The following is a 24,754-nucleotide window of genomic DNA, read 5'->3' as shown; positions in this document are numbered from 1 at the left end:
GCAAGTGACGCAGTTTCCACAAACATACATCCTGTGAGAATGACCGTGTGCTTTTTCTTTTTCCTTCTGATAGATTTGCCAGCACACGGTTCAGAGTGTGTCTATGAGTAACAGGGACAGAAGTGAAGACGGGCTTCTAGAGACTCTGGAGAAGATATTATCTTGTTCCTCAAACTAGTGATGGGTCGTTCGCGAACGAAATGGCTCTTAGAGCCGGCTCTTTGACGTGAACGACGCGAGCCGGCTCCTTATCGCGAGCCGTCACGTGGGTTTTTTTTTTTTTTTCTCTCAGCCTCTCTCTCGCACTTTTTTTCCGCTTCACTCTGCACGCGAGCCTTGTGCTTTACGCTGGGCAGAGGGGGGAGGGGCGGTAGTTACACTCAGTAGCACAGGAACAGAGCCAGAGAGAGAGAAAGAGAGGCAGGGACAACAACATTAGAAAGGTATAGTAATCATCCACAACTATTTTCGGTTGCAGATGATAAAGGATTGAGAAAGTTTATTCATGCAGGTCCATATGACAGAGAATATGCATGTTCTTTTAGTTTTCATATTATAATTTATATTTAATTGTGTTGTGGTTTGCAGTGTTTTGTGTTCTTTTCACTTTAAATTTGTGAAAGGAAAAAGCTGAAAATTTAAATAGTTAAAACTTGAAATGTGAATAGTTGATTTTTGTATTATATGATTTATTTATTTATTACATTTTATGTGGAGTGAATAAATAAAAGTATATTTACGGTGGCCCCTAGAGACAAAGCACATACAAACTTCAAATCACGTACGAACTCTGAAGCATGTACAAACTCCAAAACACGTAAAAACACGTACAAACTCCAAAACACGTAAAAACTCCAAAAACACGTACAAACTCCGAAGCACGTAAAAACTCAGAAGCATATAAAAACTCAGAAGCACATAAAAACTCAAAACACGTACAAAAGACAACAGAAGTGCTCCAGGATGCTGGGCGCAGTGTTGAGCCTTTGTTATCTTGTGGCTACACAAGCCAGCAAGTACCAACGACCGGATTTGGTGTGTGGTAATAACAGGTAAATGAACTTTTTTTTAAATTATTTGAATATATATATGAGTGCCTGTGTATAAATATACAAACAATACACACATGCTTTCAATTGTGTAATTTAAGTGATCTAGTAGCTCTGCTTTGGAAGTTCAGTTCATGCTAGAAATGTGTTTTGGAGTTTGTACGTGTTTTGTCTCTAGGGGCCACCGCATATATTTATATATAAACATATATAAATAAAACCACTTGTTTTTACGTTAGTAATTCCTTTTGTGCATAATTTTATATTATTGTTAATAATAAATTAATTAAAGCAACAAAACAACCTGAAGAGCCAGTTCGGAGCCGAAAGAGCCGGCTCTTTTTAGTGAGCCGAACCGAAAGAGCCGGATCTCTAAAAAGAGCCGGAAATCCCATCACTACCTCAAACCTGACGTTTAATGGAAATCCTACGCCTTAGCCAAAGTACACGCCTGTCTTTAGGTATGAACCTCCAAACAGATCCCCCACCCCCCATCCCTCACTTATTCCACCAAATATTTTCACAGGACATCTGACTTCAGTAGCTCACTATTGGTTCCACAGGTGTGGAGATGCAAACTCCGTTAAACACTTCGGGACATTCTACCACTGAGCTTGCCATGGGCTTGGTACATATTATACTTTCTATCAATCATACTCATCCTGTCACATCACACAATTCTTAATTGTATTGCCATCGGAATAGCTGTTTATTTTGAGATTCTCCAGAATGTAATAATTCAGCAGACTTCCGAATTATCATAATATCATTTTAAGAGTTGAATCCATGGATTTCTGTGCTTGAACATGTGTCTGTGCGCATCTGAGAGAGAGTATGTTTATTACTCCAGTAGCTAGAAATATGCAACCAGTCCCCTTGACTGTGAGCTGTTGTTGTTTTAAGCCTCTTGGAGGTCTCTGTATCACTCCTACTCAAACTGGCACAGGATCCAAACTGCAACCAGATGGAGAACGTCTGCTATTGTTTTTCGGTTAAGCAATATTGTACTAGTAGGCAACAAAGAGGAAAAGGAGGCGGATATGCGCATCATCAACCAAATCTGAAAATCTTCCCCCTGTCTGCCCATTTACTGTACCCCCCCCTTTCATCCCACATCTCACTCTCCATCATGACGAGAGCTTTTTGGGAGCAAAGTAGTGAAAAAAAAAGAGATCAAACAGAGATATGATAGCCGATCCAGAGGTAGAGAAATGGCTGCTTGCGCCTCGCAATCGACCCCAAAGTGACTCAAAGTCTCGTATATGTAAATTGCCCACAAATCCCCTTTCTTCCTTTCAATCACTCATCTGTTGCTGAGAAAGCATAACCCCAGACCCCATCTGACGCGTCTCTTTAGCGCAACTGTGTATGGTTTGGAAACCAGCATGTTTACTTAGGTTTGGAGTGTTAGGAGTGAAAACCCCAACACTTTGTGTGTGTGCATGTGTGTGTTTTTATTTCTATCAATAACAACATGAGATAGGGACAAGAGACACTGACTATGTTCAAGTTTATGAAAACATCAGGTGGGCTGAAGGTGACAGGTGATGTATCTCCAGGGTGAGGTTTGTCTTGGTCGATAGAACAAGCTCTGTACAGTAGATCTTGGTAATTGTTTTTGAACAGTCTGTAAAAATCTTATGAGGAATGAGCTTTAGAAAATGTTTTATGTTGGTGTGCATGGATGCAGTTTTATGTGTATGTGTATATGTATAGCGATACACATGCCACACGCCATTATTTCCATTATAACGTCGATGTGACGTTGTAATGGAAGTAATGGGAGAGAAGACCAGAATTAGGAAGTGGGCAAGGCTGGAATGTGTCAGTTTAGCAAAATTACACACAAACATATTTCCTCAATTACATATAGTGGTTTGTACTACTGATGGGTTTTCCGGCTCTTTTTAGAGAACCGGCTCTTTCGGTTCGGCTCACTAAAAAGAGCCGGCTCTCTCGGCTACGAACCGGCTCTTTAATTAATTTATTATTAACAATAATAAAGTGGTTTTATTTATATATGTTTATATATAAATATATGCGATGGACCCTAGAGACAAAACACGTACAAACTCCAAAAAGCACATACAAACTCCAAAACACATTTCTAGCATAAGTGATCTAGGTAGCTCTGAACTTCCAAAACAGAGCTACCTAGATCACTTAAATTACACAATTGAAACCATGAAAGCATATGTGTATTGTTTGTGTATTTATACACAAGCATTCATATATCCATCCATCCATTCGCTTCCGCTTATCCTTTTCAGGGTCGCGGGGGGCGCTGGAGCCTATCCCAGCTGTCATAGGGCGAGAGGCAGGGTACACCCTGGACAGGTCGCCAGTCTGTCGCAGGGCCAACACACAGGGACAGACAACCATTCGTGCTCACATTCATTCGAACATTCACACCTAGTGGCAATTTGGATTATCCAATTAACCTATCCCCACAAGCTGCATGTCTTTGAACGGTGGGAGGAAGCCGGAGTACCCGGAGGGAACCCACGCAAACACGGGGAGAACATGCAAACTCCACACAGAAAGACCCCGACCTGGTGTTGGAATTGAACTCAGGACCTTCTTGCTGTGCGGCAACAGTGCTAACCACCATGCCACCGTATTCATATATAGTCAAATAAAATTTTTTTAAAAAGTTCATTTACCTGTTATTACCACACATCAAATCCGGTTGTTGGTACTTGCTGGCTTGTGTAGCCACTAGGTAACAAAAGTTTTTATGTGCTTCTGAGTTTTTACGTGTTTTGGAGTTTTTACGTGTTTTGGAGTTTGTACGTGCTTCAGAGTTCGTACGTGATTTGAAGTTTGTACGTGCTTTGTCTGTAGGGGCCACCGTAAATATACTTTTATTTATTCACTCCACATAAAATGTAATAAATAAATTATATAATACAAAAATCAACTATTCACATTTCAAGTTTTAACTATTTAAATTTTCAGCTTTTTCCTTTTACAAATTGAAAGTGAAACAACACAAAACACTGCAAACCACAACACAATTAAATATAAATTATAATATGAAAACCAGTGTTGGGGAGTAACGGAATACATGTACCGCCGTTACGTATTTAAAATACAAAATATGAGTAACTGTATTCCGTTACAGTTACCGTTTAAAAAGGTGGTATTCAGAATACAGTTACTTTGTTGAAATAAATGGATTACACTGCGGTACTTTACTGTTTCATTTTGTCGCGGGTCAGGACTGTTTGGGTTTTGTTTGACAGCTTCGTTCCGATGTTCCAGGCGGCAGCGTTACGGTTGCCATGGTTACAGGACGACGCTCTCTCTGCGACTGCGTGTTTCCTGGGTGAGAGAGCGCCTTTTCGTTGTTGTTGTTGTTGTGCTAAGCTAACAGGCAGAATGCTACAAGCGTAGCTCTAAAGAATGTAGCCTCATGGGCAGTGTAGTCCGTGCTGCAGGGAGAATGGACTGCCATACACGTTATGGGTCTGTGAGCGCGAGGAGGGAGAAAAAGGGGAGTGGAAAGGTACGAGTTGTCATCGAGCAAAAACGGGAGCTGGAAGCATGTAAATATAATAATAACCACTGCAGCCAAGAAGAGAGCCTGACGAGCCCAGTTGTAAGTAAGCTATTAAGACTTGACTGTACACCGTGTTCGTGTTTTCCTCCGAAAACAATAAGTTTAATAAGGAGCAGTCTTTCAACGCCTCTCTCTGTCTCTCGCAAGAAAAGTTGACCCACACAACAAAGTAAAGCTATTTTTCGGCTACGAGCCGACAGGGACCCCGCCGTATTAGTCAGAGGTCCCTTTACTACAGTTCGGAGTCGCGGACCTTTCATTAATAGTAATAAATCACACAGCAATAGTACATTCATGTTGTTGTAAAAAGCATGATAATATATTAAGTAATCCAAAGTATTCAGAATACGTTACTGTCATTGAGTAACGTAACGGAATACGTTACAGAATACATTTTGGGGCATGTATTCTGTATTCTGTAATGGAATACATTTTAAAAGTAACCTTCCCAACACTGATGAAAACAAAAAGAAGATGCATATTCTCTGTCATATGGACCTGCAGGTTAATTAGGTTAATTAAACTCTCTGAATCCTTTATCATCCACTACTGAAAATAGTTGTGGAAGATTACTATAACTTTCTAATATGACGTTGTTGTCCCTGGCTCTCTTTCTCTCTCTCCCTCTGGCTCTGTTCCTGTGCTACTGAGTGTAACTACCGCCCCTCCCCCCTCTTCCCAGCGTAAAGCACAAGGCTCGCGTGCAGTGTGACGCGGAAAAAAAGTGCGAGAGAGAGGGTGAGAGAAAGAAAAAAAAAAACAACCCACGGCTCGCGATAAGGAGCCGGCTAGCGTCGTTCACATCAAAGAACCGGCTCTAAGAGCCATTTCGTTCGCGACCGACCCATCACTAGATTGTACATAGCTAGATGGCTTTGGTTTTATGTGTATTAGATTTTAATTATTTTGTCTTGGAATTTTTCAGCAATAGAAACCAGAATTTGGTAAACAGTGGACCATGATGATTCCTATGATGTATGCCTGTACTCTATGATAGCAGTGTCACTCAGATTCTATTAGTGCAAACCAACTGCCAATCACAGGTGTTACCTAATATTGGTTGGCTAGTCTTGGCTGAAAATCAGTGTTTACTTAGTATACAGATAGTCTGAATGATGTATCAGTCTATCCGAGGGGCAGATTTATAGCTATTTGTCAATATATTGGTATAATGGTTGATAAATTAAAATGTAAAGAGTGTAAAGGAGAGATAGAAGTACCCTTCAACCTTGTTATGACCATGATAATGCATAGTTTGTCCACCAGAGGGCACTCTGAACATGACAACCAACTGTGGGTCAGGTGGTTGTCATAATCCAGACAATCCAGAAAAGCTGTTTGATTAGGTGGCTTAAGTGTCTGTTATTAATTAAGCAAATTGGTAGCAGTGGGCAGGCAAAGCACAACCATGTTAGCATAAGGCTAGGCATGCTAGGAGTTTTCCTGCATTGATAATTGGTTTTTTATATAGTATACTATACAGTGTTGAAGTGATTGCATTACAATTACAAAGTCACTCATCAGAATACTCAGTACTTTTTGTAATGTCCTGTAAATTTGAGGTGGATTTGTTTCTGATTTTTATCTTCTGCTGTCAAGAAGCTAAGGCGCTGTCGAGGTTGAGGAGTGTCTGTGCACATGTCTTGCTCAGCTACCAAAATGGCAGCAAGGAAAGCCTTTATGTTATTTTTTAATTTGTGGTAGAAAGGTACAAAAACATAGTCAAAGTGACATGCTAATGCTAATTTTAAGAAGCACGTGCTAACTAAACAACTAAACACCTGGTGGCCCACAGAGGAGCGTGACAATGGAGCTACAGGTGCAATAAGAATATCAGCTAGCTATTAATTTTGACAAAACGGTTACTCTGAAGGAAATTAATGACCTTGTTTTTTGTTGGAGGACATGCTAGCAATATTGCCATTAAAATGAGCCTGAGTCAGTATGTTTAGAGGTAACTACACAACAGGAAACATACATTCTGTACAATATAATCAACGTATCAATGGTAACTCAAAGTTACTTAAAACAATGAGCATTCATTGGTTGAAATAACTTCAACCAATGAATACATGCAATGAAAGCTATGTACCCTGGGGAATGCCAGGGTACATGGCATTCCCTATGTACCCTGGCCTCTTCCAGTCCAAAGACATGTTGTTGGGTTCAGTAGTGATTGGTGGAATATGAGCATGAATAGTTGTCTGTCCTTCTATGTTAGCCATGCAATTGATTGTACAAAGTGTACCTCTTGCCCCATTACAGCTAGGATAGGCTCCAGCACCTGCCAAAAGCCCTGAATTGGATAATCATAAGAAAATGAAGGATGCTTTCCAGGTGTGGCGGTAATCTTCTTAAGTATTGGGGTATTATAAAAAGTAACATAATTAACTGTGTAAGTTAAAATTATTACTTCAAAGCACTAAAAACTGTCTGTAGTTTAGTAGGGTTAGAGTCCAAATTGCACATCCTTTGTAATGAAGTTGTTTATCTGCTTTTTTAAACACTATTTATGAAATTTCATTTACTTTGATTCAGAAAACCCAGACAAGCATTATGGACAAGTAAAAAAAAATCTGCCTAGTTATCCAACGCAAAGGGTAACTGAGAAAATATGTTTCGTAATTTGGGTTAAACGAGCTTTTACAGATTTCACAGAGATATACATGCCTCAGAATGTGACTGGAGTAGAGTGAAAAAGTAGAGCAAAAAAAAAAAAAGCTCAAGACACCCAAGAGCTAAGGGCATGAAGTTGCAGAGCATTGCTTATCCAACATCTCCATTTCCCTGGACCATATTTGCACTCACGCGGCTTTCCTAACGCTGGCCAGACTTGTATGGTATGAGGGAGCTGTGTTTAGACGGCTTTTCACAGCTCCTCAGTTGAGAACAGTGCAAATAGACGTAGTGCCAAAATAACAGTCGTCGGAATGCAATGATGCATATGTGGTTGTTGGCCTTGGATGGAGATTTAAGGTCATGAAGCAGACAGATAAACTCCCCCTACTTTCCTGTTACATGCTGATCTGGTCTCACATTTGAGGCGGTTGTTGTCACACTGCAAAAACTCAAAATCTTACCAAGTATATTTGTCTTATTTCTAGTCAAAATTATCTCATTACACTTAAAATAAGACACAATCAGCTACAGGGCAACATTTCAGTAAGCTAAAGGAACTTGTTTCAAGACAGTGAATCTTGAAACTAGAGAAAAACTAGAGATTTTTCACTTGTTCCATTGGCAGATTTTTTCACTTAATACAAGATATTTTAGCTTAAAATAAGTGAAAAAATCTGCCAATGGAACAAGTGAAAAATCTCTAGTTTTTCTCTAGTTTCAAGATTCACTGTCTTGAAACGAGTTCCTTTAGCTTACTGAAATGTTGCCCTGTAGCTGATTGTGTCTTATTTTAAGTGTAATGAGATAATTTTGACTAGAAATAAGACAAATATACTTGGTAAGATTTTGAGTTTTTGCAGTGCAGAGAGTCCTCTTGGGTCTCAGTGAGAGAGATGGGGATGACTCAGTCATGAAAAAAAACAGTAGCACACGGGTGACACATGGGTCACACATTAGGGGATATAAGAAAGGTAGCAAACGGAAGCAAAACGCAACAGGGTCAAATGTTTCCCAGCAACCAAGTTGCCAACACGGGATCAGTACTTGAAATTGCCTACAAGAACACAAAGAAAACCAGGTGGGAAAAATCACACTGTTGTCTAAGGGAGGTATTAAAATGATTGCTGATACGCGTGGCAGTTATATCAAAACTTTGCACCTTATTGCTATCTCCAAATTATTTTCCAGACTGCCAAACTTTCCTCGTGCTTGCAGAGAAAAGCAGAGAGTAAGAATGTCGTGAAAAAAAAGGATTCAAAGTGCAGACTTGAAAACAAACATTGTCTGACTTACTTTTCCTGCATTTTCTTTCTACCACCTCTCACCCCCTACCCCTGCCCATGCCATAACTTAGTCTCTTTCTGTCTCCCATGGACAAGGTATTATAACGGCTGCGGTTTTTATTGGAATTACTTAAATGGCTCTTAAAAAGCCGTTTGAATGATGAGTGCCGGTGTCTGGACAGTCTTGGTGTGCGTATATGCGCACGTGTTTATGTGCGAGTACGTGCCGGCTCCAGGCCTTCGTTTCCATCCAAGATGCCAAATTTCTTTCACCCAACCACCCACCCTCCCATCTCAACCCCACTCCCCCCATCTTGATGTTCACCACATCTCCCACAGTGGTCACACTCATTTTTGTTTGTGCACGTTTTTTACTTTTACTTTTTTCTGACCCACATCCCCCACCCCACACCCTGTCTGCCTCTGCTTATTTATCCCCACTGTGAGGCGAAAAAAAAGAAACGCAATTGCCTTCTCACACTCATACGGTAATGGCTACAATTTGCTTATCGTACAAGCACAGATGTGTAAATAAATGGAGTCTAGACTGATAGTGGAGACAAAACCTTAACATGTGCATTTAAAACTGAGTTTCCCAAAGAATAATAAGAAAGCAAAGCAAAGATGTTTCTTTGTTCTAACACACTTTTCAAACAGTTAAGCTCTAGACAGTCTCAATTTCAATATCTGGGGATCAGACCATTTTCTCAGCTAACAAACAACACGATCCATTACTTTGTATCCTCTGTATCTATGCTCCCACCCACCAGAGATGCTTTGTGTTACTGTCTGAATTCTCGTCTTGAATCTGAAAAATGCAACGAAAGTGGTTGCAGACGCATTCCAGACGCCCTCTATGGAGTGAGTGATGCACCAGTGGGAAAACACAGAGAAGCTGCAGGGAGTACATAGGATGCAGCAGAGGTTACAGATCAGCCATATATCGTCTCTGACGTTTACCTGAACGTGTTGAGGAGCACCCGAAACTTGCTCACATGCACTTTGCAGAAAATGGACAAGGACAACGGTGCCACCGTGGTGTCTCTTGACAATAGACAAGCGAGATATGTAGGAAGTGTCAAAAAATGCAAAGCAAAGCAAAATGCCAATTTTGCTAAAAGACTCAACAAATACAGGATCAAAATGTGCAAGACTGAATAAAATATACAGGCAAGCACTGTGAATATGCTGTTGTGTCTGGCAGGCCTAAGAACTATTTGGACAATTTTGAACACTGGCAGCATTACAGCCCCCCCCCCCCCCCCCCCCTTCTGAATAACTGTATTGCGAGCTGTGTAATGTGTAGGGATAAAGACAGGAGAATTTTGTCACATGGAGTAGATTAGCAGATTAACAGACGCAGACTCAGTGGAGTCTTCTACCATTTGTTTGATATTTGTCACTGGTCAAGAAGTAAAGCAGCAGTAAGAAAACCACTGATGCCAACCTCTGCTTGGTGGAGCTCTAACTACCTTAGCTTTCACACCAGTTTGTGAATAAACAAGCAAAATTAGCCTGTAGTGGTATGTGTAGGAGTTTGAGTACAGTACAGATGTAGTATGAGTACAGAGTCTGTATTTGAGTGGCCTGAGTGATGAGGGTTACTCAGACCATGGCTCAGATTGGTGAGGTGAGTGGACAGGGGTGGGGTGTCGGGCAGCTGCTCAAACTGGTGGTGGGTGGGGTGCACACCTGTGATGGCACGGGTTTTCCTGAGACAGGAGGATCTGGCGATGGCCTTCAGGCAGACGACAGCCAATGAATTTTTTTGACAATAGAAGAATATTAACAGAGGTCAGATTCTGTACAGTAACAATGTTATTGTTAGATAGAAACCTGCAAATGCACTCATTAGTATAAGTTTAATTGAATTCAAATTTAAATGCTACACACCCATCTTCCACCTCAGCCTCCATGATGTTACCCTCCACCTCAGTACATCGAACCTACACCTCTTCCTTAGGAGTTACATACAAAGTCTATGCAATGCATCAAGTGATGGGAAGACGGGAATCTGCATTTGCACAACTAAAAATGTTTAAACTTATGCAGAAAGTTGCTTTACACTGGATTGCAAAGACACATCAGCTCTTCTCACCTGATGCTCCTGATGATAAGACACTGATAACATCCTTACTCATGCCACTGCATTCACACAAGTAATGTGAGATGAAATTTTGCTTTGTATTTGGTTTGAGTGCTGCTCCAAAGTGATAGACTCAATAACAAAACATGATGTAACACCCTAGTATTGGCGCAAATCATAGCTTATGCATTTTTTACATGTTCTTATCACAATGTACTCATACATTTTGAATTTCACAAGTCAAAAGCTTTAAATGCCAGCAAAAAAACCCATCTGAATCGTGGAAAAAACCTGTGAAATTAGTGTGACTAACAGCAGCAAGAGGATAGCAGCAAGAATGTGTTCTGCAACAGAAGCATTATTTGCCTTAGGAAAGAAGTCTGGAATAATTTGAATCTCATCATCACTTTGTGCACACTGGGAGATCGCCTTTCAACAACCAAAACTCTGGGGAAAACAGCAAGACATTTGCAATCAACAGAATTATACACAGAAACGAAACGAGACACAAGACAGAGAGAAATGTCAGAGAAGCTGTTTTTTGGATCACATGCACCCATATAAAGACCCCCCAAGGAAACCCCTACAATTCATTAGGGCACTATAAGAGTGTACTGTCCGGGCATCTGCATATTTCCAACAAGTGTTGACATGGTCTGGATTTATCATTGTCTCCACGTGAGAGGTAATGGCCTGGTCTGGCATAGCTAAGCTTCCTAAGCATACCTCAAGACAAGACATCAGACTGCAAACAAAAAAGACAAAGCTAAAACACAGATTCTGGCAGAAATATGTATATTTAGTGAAAATGTTTGCAGCCTGGGTATGGTTTCAGCATGAAGAACTAATGATAAAGGAACCAACCAATATAGTGGACTGTACATTCCCCTATTATTTCATATTCTTATATTATATTCAAAATTAACGAAATTGTTATCCTGTGGCAATGTCTAAAAGACTTTTTTAAAAGGTCTTGAGTTTTGTCACTCATGTAGAAGCCTGGAATTGAAAGATAAACGAGTAAGAGCAAATCTATTAGTCTAGAATGTCTCAGACGCACCTGCAGAGGTATGAAAATCAAGAATGAATTAGCAATCAGAGCAAGGAAATGTGTAACATACCATTAAGGCCTTGGTCACACTAGCCTAGAGACTTGTCTGTGACTACTTGACTACCACGCAAAGAATACGCAGGCTGCGTGTGGCTGCTGAAGATTGCTGGCAGTTGGTGTGAACTCCATTGCTAAAAATCCATTCATGCAGGAATAGAGACCAGTCAGTGGTCACTAGCAGTGAGTAGTGAAAACTGTGTATTCAGGGATTGGTTGGCAAGTGGTTGCTCGATGTTGTCAGCAGTCACTGCTAAGGAAAATGTGCATTCCCTAACTGGTTTGCGAGTCGTCTGTTGTCGCTACGTGTAACTGGTCGCAGAAAAGTATACGATGCTGCCCCAAGAACCTCCTTGCGATACCTTTGGTCACCTGTTGATGTAGTCACCAGTGGTTTGCACCGACTTATCCATGAACAATACTCACCAAGCTGTAGTGAAACTGTGAAAAATGCAACACAAACTGGAAACACGAAACATTCATTTGAATTCATTTAAAATTAAAAGCTGTGGTTTATGAAAAGTCAAACTTTTACTTTGAAAGCAAACATCCTCTGTTTCCTGTTTGAGTCACATTTTTCAAGTGTCACAACATCTCAAAGAGTAAATAATGAGTGGCTACAGACAAGTCTTCTGTAGTTTGTGTCCACCATGCAAACTATGAGCAACTGCAGCAATCTGCTAGTGAACTAGTGAACAAAGCAATCACAAGAAGAATTTTTGTGCAGCATCTGCTTTCTCCTTGTGACCAGTTTCACCCGTCTGCAACCAGTCTGGGAATAAAGATTTCTCCCTCACAACCAGAGGTTGCCAGGTGGTATTGCTGTTCAGTCTCTAGACCAAAAGAAACCAAAAAATATTGCGTCAAACCTACATCATTGTGGCAGCTCGGTAACCCCAGCAAGAGGCAACGCCAATTAGAAACTGGTTTTAATAAAAGGAAATGGGGGGAAGGTGCTTTCTGCCAGGTTAAATTAACCATGCACTTCTAGATTTGTGTGGTTTCTATGCTACTTTATACTTATATTTCTGGTGTGTCAGATAATGCAGTTCTTGTCAAAACTGCTAATGTGTGTCAGTTACCCACAAAGTGTTCTTTAGCAGTACTGCGTGACGCACTGGGTTATGGCATTAGGAATAAGAGCTGGCTCTTTCACTCGTTCACTTCTCTTTCAAACCAGTTGTCTTCTCCTGACTCTATGAGCCAACTGTAAGGTGCTGGACTAAATATGCGTGATTAGTTTAGCTGATTTTTTGCTTGAATCTTCTGCAGCACCTAATAACACCACTGATGAGTGTTAGCATTGTTGGCGACCGTGGCTCAGGGGGTTGGGAAGCGTATCTGTAACTGGAAGGTCGCCGGTTCGATCCCTGGGCTCTCTGTCCTGGTCGTTGTGTCCTTGGGCAAGACACTTTACCCTACCGCCTACTGGTGTTGGCCAGAGGGGCCGATGGCGCGAAATGGCAGCCTCGCTTCTGTCAGTCTGCCCCAGGGCAGCTGTGGCTACAACCGTAGCTTGCCTCCACCAGTGTGTGAATGTGAGAGTGAATGAATAGTGGCATTGTAAAGCGCTTTGGGTGCCTTGAAAAGCGCTATATAAATCCAATCTATTATTATTAAAACCAACAATGCTTAAAAGAAAAGTCCACAATGCTAGGGGTATCTGCAATAATTCACTGTAACACCGTCCCTATATGTAAGTGGCCCTTTGCAAATTCCAGACTGTAACATCGAAAAGTTCAGAAAAACAAGGCTTCAGTACAAGCGAAAGCCCTCCTCAAATTTTTCTTTGCAATTTAACCGTGAACAAGCCCCTAACACTGGAGTCTGCTCATTGTCTCTCTTCTTCCAGCATAAGGTTTGAATCAGCGGGCTGTCATATGGCAGGGACGCAGCATTCAGGACACGTTGTCTCACTATATTGATCTGGCAGACATGTCTGCATCCTCTCGTCTTCCTCCTCCGCCTCCTTGTTATCCCTGCCTCTTTCTTCCAGACAATGACAGATACAGAATATCCAGTTACAGTGATTGGAGTAGAACAAATTAATCCTGTATGACAGGACACAATGAGACCATGTTGCTAAATTAAATACTAATACAATATAAAGGCAGCACTGTGATTCATCAATTGTGGCTTTTAAATCTTAAAAGAAATACTCAGACTGATGACATGTTGATTGTAAATTTGAAGAATGGGCATAGTGGGTGAACACATATTGGAATAGAAAAAAGGTAACTTCATATTTAGTAATTCAAAGCAAATAATGTACATCTGGGAGTAAACAGGAGACCCTGCATGTTTCTGCTGACCCTCATTCAAACCTCAACCAGATCAAAGACGGCACACGGTTGCTACAAAGTGACGTGCCCTCGTACTGAGCTTATTTTCTCAGTATTATGTTCTTTACCTTCATCTGTCCATGTGCTTTCATCTCTTCCTACCTCCTCCTTCCAAAAGCAGGCCCTTCAACTTTTCTCCTTCCCCAGTTTTACTCTGTCCAACTTCAGTCTTCCAAATAGATGTGTTTCCATCTCTCTTTCCTAACTCGTGCTGATGTTTCCCATATCCCTATCACACTTTCACCACATGTCAGGAAGACTAGGGTTTGTGTGGTTTCTGCCCAGTTTTGGGAGCAATCCAGCTGAGGCTCATTGGGCTGGTTGTCGGTTCGGCCGGGGCCCACTGTTAGGAAATGACCACTCCTCTGGTTCAAATTAGCAATGAGGCAACGTCTTTTTTTTTCTTTTTCTTTCTTTTTTTTGGGTGCTTTTTTTTTTAACTAAGGGCCTGCAGATGAAATAGATGGAAAAGTGTAGAGAGAGAGTGCACAGCCATCTGTAAACCACATGAAGGTGAGTGGTAATTGATTCAATGCCCTCCCTAATTAAGTATTATGTTGGTTGGCCAAAGAACATCTTCCCAGAAGTGGTTGTACTTCTGTAGCGTTCACTGTCCAAACAGTCACAGACTTGCATGGTTAATGTCTGGTTAGGCATGTTTTATTTCCGTTCGCTTATTCTGTAATATATCACCTGCAAAATATCCAGATTTTAATCAGATCATGTAAATCTTTGACCTTCCTCAGTTTTTAATAAAATACTTCATGTCTGCGTTGCTTTACAGCCAACAGCAGTTCCATATTGTAAATGTATGCAAAGTGGAAAGGCAGGCGATAAGGCTGTCGTGCAGTCAGTCTGGTGTTTATCTTGGTTTTCACTGCGGAGCATCGCAAATGTTTTCCATGAAATGCAACTCCACATGTATCCGTCCTAAATTGTTTTCTATAGGCAGAACCTTTCCTGTGAGCATGAAACACAATAATTCTCCCACAACAGCTTCTTTAGGGACTTAGAAGCGCTGCCAAACAGCATCGCCTTTGCTGTCTGACTCCAGAAAGCATTACATATATTTTTGGGATAAACACAAAAGAACTGCAGTTAGGACCATGCACACACACACACACACACACACACACACACACACACACACACACACACACACACACACACACACACACACACACACACAAGAACAGTAGAGCAAAGCTTGCACTGCATGCACCTCAGACAAGCTGGAATGAGCACAAAGCTTTTTTTTTTCCATTTTGTCGTTTCACTACTTTGCTGCTGATTACAGGAAATGATCAAGACAAAAGCCTTGAAGGACTGGTTGTGTTGTATGCTGCCTAAAGCCTTTGAGCATTTGCATTATGAAACACATGTTGCTCAATGGCCTCAAAGTCTTTACAGAAAGGATTAGGTCTCTAAGCCAAAGCCATTTAAACATAAAGTCTGAGAGAAAAAGCACCCTGCACTGAACAATCAGGGAATAATGTAAGAGCTTAGTTTTTCTTCCTTTTCTTCTATTTTTTTCGCTTCATATGGGAATGGAGCCATGGTAAATATAAATAAGTGTACACAAAGACAGTATGAACCATCAGAGGTGTAATTTGTGCTACTGAGATGCCAATATAGTATGGTATAAGAGCATTTTCAAAAGACACAGCTCAAAAGCGAGGGGGTGGTCCGCTGCAGGGATAAGTTGTTTTAAACCCACTTCCTCGAGAAACACTGCAAGCCAAGTTAAATTTCAGGTGTTTATCTGGGCAGAAACTGGCAAACCCTGCTAGTTTTTTTAAGGTTGGATAAAAGATGGGTTACATATGTTTGTGGCCATGTGGTGAGTACCTGCGGTCACCTGCAAGTGAAAGGACATAAGGAACACTGACAGTCTAATGTGTTTTCATTTTATATCATGCTGAGCAGCAGATCATCATTGCAATATAGTTACTTAAGTTAATAAATCTCCCCCATCTTATGAGCATAAAACATATAATATTTTGAAAGCGTTTAAGACCAACAAGTGCTGCAGATGAAATGATTGGCTTTAGAGGTACTGACGAACTTAATGCTAAAATCTGGATACACAAAAGTTCCAGAGAAATCTTGGTTTATTTTAAAACAAGTACCTCATTATGGTTAGGTAAACATTGTGGTTTGGAATAAAATTACTATAAAGTGTAGTAATAATATAGATTAGAAATCTGGTATGGATACAAGAAGGAGCCATTGTTATTTAGAAATAGGGAAAGAAGTTTTCCCTTGTGAACCCAATGTACGATTGGCCCATGTGATATAGGTATCACAACCACTGCCATCTAGACACTGACTTAAAGTTCTTCAGATTTCTTTCTTTGTATGAACAGAGTAATAAAGCAGCAATATTTCAGCTTTAGCTCTTGAGTCCTAACAGACAGGTGAGAAATGAAATGAAAAACCAACATAAATGTCTTAGTGAGGTGTTTTGTCACCAGAGACTCCAATATGTTTCCAATATGCCCTGATTTTAATTTTCCAAGGTTGTTGAGATCTTCTGGAGAGACAAAGCACCATTCCTCTAAGACGTATTGACGTTTTTGTGAAGAACACTTTCAAACACGAGTTCAATTGAGTTTAAAACTGGTCCATGTGAAAGTCCATGGTTTTTATACTCATCACACCACTCAGTGACATCTCAAACCATATGGACTGGGGCATTGTCATCCTGGAGGATCCCGTTCACATGAGGATAAAAATCTGATAACAACTTTATACCGGCTTGCGGCAACCCTTCCCTCATAGTGGACAACTGCAGCTTAATCATGCCAGCAGTGACTCTCAGTAGCACAAAGGTGACTTTTTTGATATTGCATTCTTGTCTGCATTTGCTCACATACAGCTTTGCAGACTGTCATCTACATATTGTAGCTGTTTAATGGCACCAGGGGGCAGTGTCACAAACAACCAGTCTGTGAAGTACTCTTTCTTGTGCTGTTGTTGGTCCTTAGCGTGCTGCAGAAAAGTAAGCAAAGCTAATGTAGCAATACAAAGAGCTAAAATAAACTGAGAGTTAAGAACAATGAAACATGTTTCTTGCAGCCACAGCTTGTGCTTTTGTGTATTTTTTTTTTTTTTATTCTTTTAAACATTTTTTCACACTTCTCCCAGTGAACTCCATGTTCATGCACAGGTAGGCTCTTTATATACAAAAACCTACACGAAGAGTGACAAACATATAATTTTGAGTTCTTCCTTTTCTTCCTTATTACCTGTAAGTTCTATGTATGTTGGTCCTGATAGTTTAAATGCACTGCAACTTAAGAAAACACTAGCAAGTGCAAGTATGGAAATATATTGGAACTTGAATGGAACACAATGAAAGTACAGAAAAGCAAAATCTCAGAAAACATAATGGACGTGTTTATGCGGAGACATTACTGTGACCGACCAGTTCTGGAAGTGACAGAAACCAAAACGTGAAGGGTCGCTCTGAGACAAAAGACATGGAGGATTCTTCGTGTTGTGAGGGAGGAAAAGATGCAGGTAATGTGTGTTTTAATCACATGACTCGTATAATACTGCACATACATGTTTGCTGCTAGCCATTTACTGTTAGCTTGTCTCTTCCGCTGCTGTTCCGTCACGTTATTGCCTTCCCAAAAATACTTCTGTTGTGTTTTGTGAGGGGTTTTGGTGAGCTTTTTTTCCTGTTGTTGCACCATTTTTCTTAAGTTGCGGTGTGTTTGAGGCCACTATACCTGTGACCACTAGATGGCGTAGGTCAAATAGATGACACTTTTGTTGCTCCGGGGGTGTGGTTAATACACATTTCTGTGGTATAAAGAAATTAGAAGCTCCAAATTTAGCAGTGTGGTTGTTTGTTGATAGCAGACGTTGTTGTTGTCTACAAGTGGTCACTGGGAAAACTCTACTCTGTGTTAGCATGTGATACATTTGTCACTTAGTAAGCATCCCCCTTTCTACACCAGAGAATCTGGCTTTCTGAAATACTTTTTATTATCCGGCTCCAAGGGGATCATAACACCACAATAACCCTAGTCTCTTTTCTCCTTTTTTTTTTTTTTACAAACACCTACGCGCAAATCTAAATCAAGCACAGACTGAACAAAAACAAAGTCTGGAGCTTTTCAAATAGTCTCAGAAGAGCTGTTTCCAAACCCTTACTCACTATTGACCCGTCAGAGAGAGATATATCCATCCCGCATCTGAAGTGAAATAATAAAAAATAAACTGCTGGCCTGGGAAGTACGTCTGCAACAAGATGAAAAGAGGGATAATGTAAGTTTTATACTGAGGAGCTGACCCCTGTTAAGAGTTGGCCAAAAGTCCTGCTTTTGGAAGCCCCAAACAAAACCCTCGCCAGACGTTAAGTGGGGGCAAGAGGGGGGCAATGAATGAGAGGTAAGACAAATAGACTTGCCCACATGCACTCCGCGCACATGTTCATTTGCACTAACTATCTGAACGTACAAACACGTGGGCTACGCGGCCGCCCACACATCAAACAGTCTTCTTTTGGCTTCTCTCGGTGTTATGAGACTTTTGAGCAGTGACATCGCTCCACACCTCCCCTGGAGATGCTGGGAATCTTTTACATCCTTGCATCCAGAGTTAAAACCAAGGAAAACTCAGCCTCATCAGCAGAACAGCAGATGTCACATCTCATTAACTAGAAACATCTCTGTTGCTGGATGAGCACCAACGCTCTCATTCCTGTTTGTTCCTGTTGGGTTCCCTTTGGAAACACAAGCTGTCATCCCACAACACTCAGAGGCAGGCGGGAAAAGCATAGATGTGACTCCGGGAAGCTGTTGCTCAATACGTATTCCGTCCGCGGCTTGTTTCCTCACTGCGCTTTGTTCAGGCCTCACTGACTAAAAGCAATGTTTGGCATTGGGGAAGAGCACTGCTTTACCACAGGGGTTTTAGTTTGAGCCCAGTAAAGAGTTGGGGTTCAGTCCAAAAGGATTTGTAGACTAAACCAGTAAAATAAGATGGAAAGAAATGGGGAAAACGGAGAGATGCTAAAACAACTGGATAAAAGTCAAGGAGAAAGGGGGCTGTTGGGGGGTGGGGTAGTAATGCCACCGCCAGTTTCCTCCTGCTGCTGTATGACTGATAAGTTTCTTCTGATAGCCGAAAAGGGTATGTTGTCAAGCTACTTTGAGCTTGCACGCTTTCTTTTTTTAAAAGATTGAACCACTGCTGACAGAGTCAATGGGAGGCGGAGGGAAAATAACACATTTGCCAAGCCTCCCCACTGCTTGCTCTCCCCCCGTCTCTCTTTCTCCATCCCCTTGTTGCTGCCAGCACAGTGGAAAAACTTCCTCTGGTCCAGACACAGTTATGAGGGAATAGGAGTGGGAGATCGGTAAACACAGATAAAGGGAAACAGGTAAATGAATCAGAGAATAATTCAAATAGAAAACTAAATAAGCAAAGCTGTCAAAATTCTAATCCACATGAAACAGAGCTCAAATGAGAGAAAACTGCATTTTTTCCCCCTCTCCTCGTCTTTCTGTCCTCTAGCTCTGAGCTGAGAGCCAAAACAATGTCCTTCAAAACAAGGGCCTGATTAATAACATGCTGTTCCATCCACTCTGGAGGGCCGCATGTTTGCGCAGATTCACTATCTGCCATTCAGCTAACTGACTTCCACATATATCAGCTCGCATGTGCGGGCCAAGATGGCTACTGTTGATGTTCAAATAAGCTTAGACAGTATAAACACACGAGGTCAAAGGAAGCAAAAGGAGGCAGGATGCAAATCTCCATGCGTCGGCACGGGGAAACAAGTTCATGCCTTTCACTGTGTCTTTTTCTAATTCCCCTATTAGCTGAAAAAGAAATCCAGCCAATTAATCTTTAATGTTATGGGCCAGGCTCTGATCAAGAACAGGACCTGTATAGTGTTTCCCCCATCCTTCACTGGAATTCTTCATTCAGTATATCAGCAGCACCAGTTAGCATTCCACATAATGGGTGCTGCACAGTATTTGTGTCTGTTTGTGTACCACAGAGTCATGTTAGGAAAATCATGGAGGAAAGTTCTTAAGGCTGACCTAACAGCTGGCATACCGAACAAAAGAACTTTAAACCAGGCTCACAAGGGGGCAGGGAAATCTTTAACCTTTACGAGACGACAAAATAACAGAAGGGGAGCAAGGAAGCAGAAAACCTAACAAATACACACATCTGGTAGAAAAGCATAATATGGCGTAGGTGAACCCAAACAACACAGTAACAAGGGCAGAAACAGGAAGATAGGAGGAGAGTAGAGGTGGGCAGATGGATCCAAATATCTAAGTATTGATATCAGAGTCGATAGTAGCCTAATATCCTCTGAGATCAGTATGCCGCCTGCTGATTTGTGTTAAATAATTTATTTTTCTTTTGGAAATGAAAAAAATATATCTCAAACTATGAAAAATGTCTGAACCTTTTTGTGTTGACTGTCACGTCTGTTTTATTTATAGCCTATAGCACGTTTAAACAACAGAAGCTGACGCGAAGTGCTTTAGAGACCTTACATTCCAGGTCTCTTGATGATTATCTCTTAAGTTATTACACATTGCTCTACCCTGCATCAGCTGCCTATATAAGATAAAAGTATCGGCATCGGTATTGGTATCTGCAGTACCAGAATTTGCAGTATTCCACACCACTAGAGCAAACTAAAATCGTAGAAGAAGTTTCAAAATAAAATAGGAAGTACTTGTAAAAAACAAACAAACAAACAAAAAAGCTAGGAACACAGAAGGAACAGATATGAAAGAAGAAAAATCCCCAGTAACATAAGAACAAAGTAAAAATAAGGATTATATAATAAAACCACAGACAAACAAAAAGACCACGACTCAAAAGGCTCAGGGAGAACTTGTATGTGTGTCCATTCATGTGATTTTGTGTATGTGTGTGTGTGTAGGAATAAGGTGGGCGTTTACGTTTGCTGGAAAATGAGTGGCATTCTCCTTCATTTCCTGCTAGCACTGAAAGTAATAGAGCCACAAGTGCTTGCCCGCTCTCAAACACAAACACACATGCAAAAGCTTACACAGCCACGGCTACAAAGGGACTGCGAGGAAGCACAATCTAGCACATGAAACTGATACAGTCTGCTAAAAGTGGTTTGGCATCATTTAACAGCACAAGAGGGGAGGCTGAAAACTGAGTACAGTTGGTAAGTGATGTGATGGACTGCGGATATCCCCTCCTCTAAGTCAGCGAAAATGAAAATGAATCATGATCAGCTGTACTGTAACAGTGAATTAGGACACCTCTTTGAATGTTATCAGAGTTGTGAGGCAATTTATAAAAAGAATAATATTTTTAAGATTACTTAAACATGTTTCAATAAAGATTCATTTGAAAATTAGCAGAGAGAACAATAGGTATGCTTTTAACTACACAGTGCCAGGTGTCTTTGAAACTGCCTGCTATTCTGCCCCCTTGAGGTCACACTCTTTGGACTGTTTTACAAGAGGGTGACACAGTTCATCAGCACAGCAACATTTCTATTTTTATTATCCTTCTGTTTTGCTCTTCGATCACACAAATACAGGACATTAGCAAAACAGATGGGTATTTGTAACGAGGGAGACATCCGAGTACAGGTTTTCTGCTGGCTGTCTCTGGTCTGTGCCACTGTAATGGCTATGAAAGCTCGCCCAAGAGTTTAGAGATCCACAAAGATGTCCTTTATCCTTTTACTGCAACATTTAAGGAAGAAAATAAATAAATTCCCTTTAAACTACTGAGGGGGAAAAAATTCAAGAGCTGGTGTTGAGTTTGGAGTGTAAAAACGTCACACTCTATAAACTGAATGCAGTGGGGGATGAGAAGCTCAGCAGTATATGAGCAGGCAGTCTGGCAGCAGCGCTGACAGTCGAGTATGTTCATCTGTTGGAAACGTGTGTGTGTGTGTGTGAGGTGTAAATCCACATGGAGGTGTTTGCTTTACACGGGGCATAAAGTGTGCCGTGTGTGCCGCTGTGTATCCAGCGTGACTGTTGCTTGTGTATGCTTGGTCACACTTTTGGCACTCTGTATCAAAGGCCTGCATGGGCAGCTGGTTGGAGTCTGGTAACTGTGGTTATATAATGCACTACACACAAAACACACACTTGAGCTGCTTGTAACCACAAGTCAGCCACTAACTGACCAGTCGCCGCCCACTGGAGGGTGCAAATCGGTGAAAGCCATTTAGCCCAGGTTTTGTCAAGCGCTGAACACAAAACAGACCGTTAATTCTTGAAGAAGTTGAGAGGAATGTAAATCTTTTAATCTATCAATTCTTTAATCGAAACAAAGCCATGCACGTGTGGAAAGCTGACTGGAAGCTGGCTCACTGCTGCACACCAGCAGCTCTGCACACTCCTGTTGTTGCTCACCGACAAAGAAGAGCGCTCACACTCCAGTGTGTGTCCCATACGACTGTTTACACACTCTAGTGGAGATCCAGTCACATTAGGGCAAGCATGTGTGCACACATACCAGCACACACACTCACACATACACACAGGTACACGTTTAGTAGACTTTTCTTGCCGTAGGCCAGCAAAGTAGAGGGATGCTGCCAAATGTTTTTGGATTTCAGATTTCCTGACCGCTGTCTTTTCCAGACTCCCCCCCTCCACTTTTTTGTCTCTTACTCTCTCTCTACACCTCTCTTACTCTGTATATTTTTCTACCTCCCCTCCTTCCTTTGCAAAGAAACTCTACTGCTGCCACCACAAGCCACTGCCGCCGCCGCTGCTGCTGCTGGTGCACTAAAACACATGTGATCAAAAATGTATCTCCTCAACAGAGCTTGCATTTTTTCTCTATCTATCCCTGCTAGTTTGTCGTGCAGTACACCCAAGGGCTCGGAGTCACAACTGTCTGTCCTCTCTCTGTTTGCGATGGAAGGATGCCGTTACAAAGGAATGCAGTGTCGCCTGCCAGAGGTATCACAGTGGATGGACAGAGCAGAGAAGAGAAGAGCATGTGTGCGTTTTGTGTGCGTTTGCAATCTTCCTTTGCACTTGCACATACCAATCATTATATGATTAAGAGCAGCTATTGCATTACACAGAAAACACAGATCCATCCAGATGGAGGACACCCTTGTTACATTTGTAACCTTGAACATATCCTGCTGCACAGCCGAGCCCCCGATACACACTTGCAATGCACACCACGCCCCCTTCAACATCATCAACTAAAGTCCCAGATGTATGGGCATGGATGCATCAACAGTGTCTTAGCCCAGATCTCAAACTCGCATACACAAAGCAACAGTCCAGATCATCGATCTCACGGGACACTCAAAGATCAACAGACGGTGCGCAGCTACAAATTTTATATAAAAATCAGCGTCCACACAGTGTGAGTGGAACACTTGAGTGTGCTTTTGGTGTGCTCAGTTCTTTTTAGTCTGCAAGTTGTTACGCTGTGCGCTGGCTTAGGACTGAGGAGAATTATGCAAGTCCCATGACTAACAAATGGAATCTGTTTTTCCTCCTTTCCCGCTCTCTCTCTTAATTGCTTTTAGCCACCTCAGGCACAAAAAAGAAAAGAGATGACAGGCCACGAGGATGCTAATGGATTCAGAGGAAACCTGCTTACCTTTCTTTCCTCAGAGACTCGGTGGAGGAGAGCAGGGGTGGGGGGGAGGATCGCTGGGCAAGGGCAGCGTTAGGTGTTTGTGTCAGGTGGTTCAGGGTCTCTTCTACCTCCCTCCTTCAGCCACTCGTGTCTCCCATGGGATGTGATGGCATCAGGTTTTCAGCGAACAAGTAGGGTCCTCCTGGGCAAAGATCTGGCACTCGGAATTGGTCCAGCGCTGCTCGCAGGTGCAAGAATAACAAGCAAACAATAAAAAGGAAAAGAAAAAAAAAATGCAAAAGTTAAAAACTGAAAATCTTCAACTGCAGGTTGAGATAACTGTCTGCAAAACTTTTAATTTTCTGCTTCCAGCAAAAACAAAAACAAACAAAAAGGAAGGGAGAAAGGGAGAAAGAAAAAAAGTTCTATCCATGTACTTTTTGGGGGGGCAGAGGTGGCAAAAGTGACAGAGGTGATGAAAGGGTGAGAATGGGGAAACGTCCTCTCTGTGTCGTCTTCGAGCTGTCCAGACGCAGGTCTGAGGAACACCTTCCCAATCTGTGCGCTCTTGCTCTCCAGGGTGGAAAGTAGGAGGGAAGGAGCAAGGGAGCAGGACACAGAGGGAGAGAGAGTGAGTAGCAGTGAAGTGGAACTCAGTCAGTTAGTCACTCAGGTCAGTCAGGCAGGCAGGCAGCGAGGCAGTGTATCTGGGTCCAAGCAGGTTGTGCTCCCACTCCAAGGACTTATAACCCGAGGTGGGGCGGGGGGGGCTGTGCACCTCGCTGCTCCAATCTCTCTGGCTTACTACACGATCCCTCTCCCACCAGCTTATTTTGGGAAAGACGGACAGGATTGTTCATTGGGTTAGCCCCCTTGATACAAAAAGCAAGTGTCTGTGGCTGGCTGCAGTGAAGAAGGAGGGGAGTGAGCAGGATGGGGTGGGGTAGCAGCCGCGCAGAGAGGGGTGGGGTAGGGTGAAGAGGAGGGAAGGGGAACAAAAAAACACGAGAAGAGGGGAATTCGAAGGCGTCTCATGTTCTGTTTCTCACTGTTCTCCTCGCCTTCCCAAACTCACCTCCAGGAAATCACGCTGCCTTTTTAGCCTCTTTACTGTTTTGAA

At 41.8% G+C, this 24,754-nt stretch overlaps 1 protein-coding gene across 2 annotated transcripts in view; it reads right to left on the bottom strand.

Moving 5' to 3' along the window:
* Nucleotides 1-24,484, bottom strand: part of col8a2 (collagen, type VIII, alpha 2) — a 52,041-nt gene extending 27,557 nt beyond the window's left edge. Inside the window, exons 1-2 of one of the 2 annotated variants that reach the window (XM_026156040.2) lie at nt 24,072-24,442; nt 23,656-23,872 (exon numbers count right to left, since the gene is read on the bottom strand). The gene's annotated coding sequence lies outside the window, so the exon portion shown is untranslated. Of the gene's footprint in view, nt 1-23,655 lie in introns of both variants that reach the window. The other variant, XM_026156039.2, reaches the window with a different exon arrangement.
* Between the last annotated feature and the right edge of the window lie 270 nt (nt 24,485-24,754).

This window comes from Astatotilapia calliptera, chromosome 22 (genome assembly GCF_964374335.1).
Source record: "Astatotilapia calliptera chromosome 22, fAstCal68.1, whole genome shotgun sequence".
In the NCBI taxonomy this organism is placed as follows: Eukaryota; Metazoa; Chordata; class Actinopteri; order Cichliformes; family Cichlidae; genus Astatotilapia; species Astatotilapia calliptera.
Note: the sequence above shows the minus strand (reverse complement) of the source record. Positions and strands in the feature narration are given on the sequence as shown.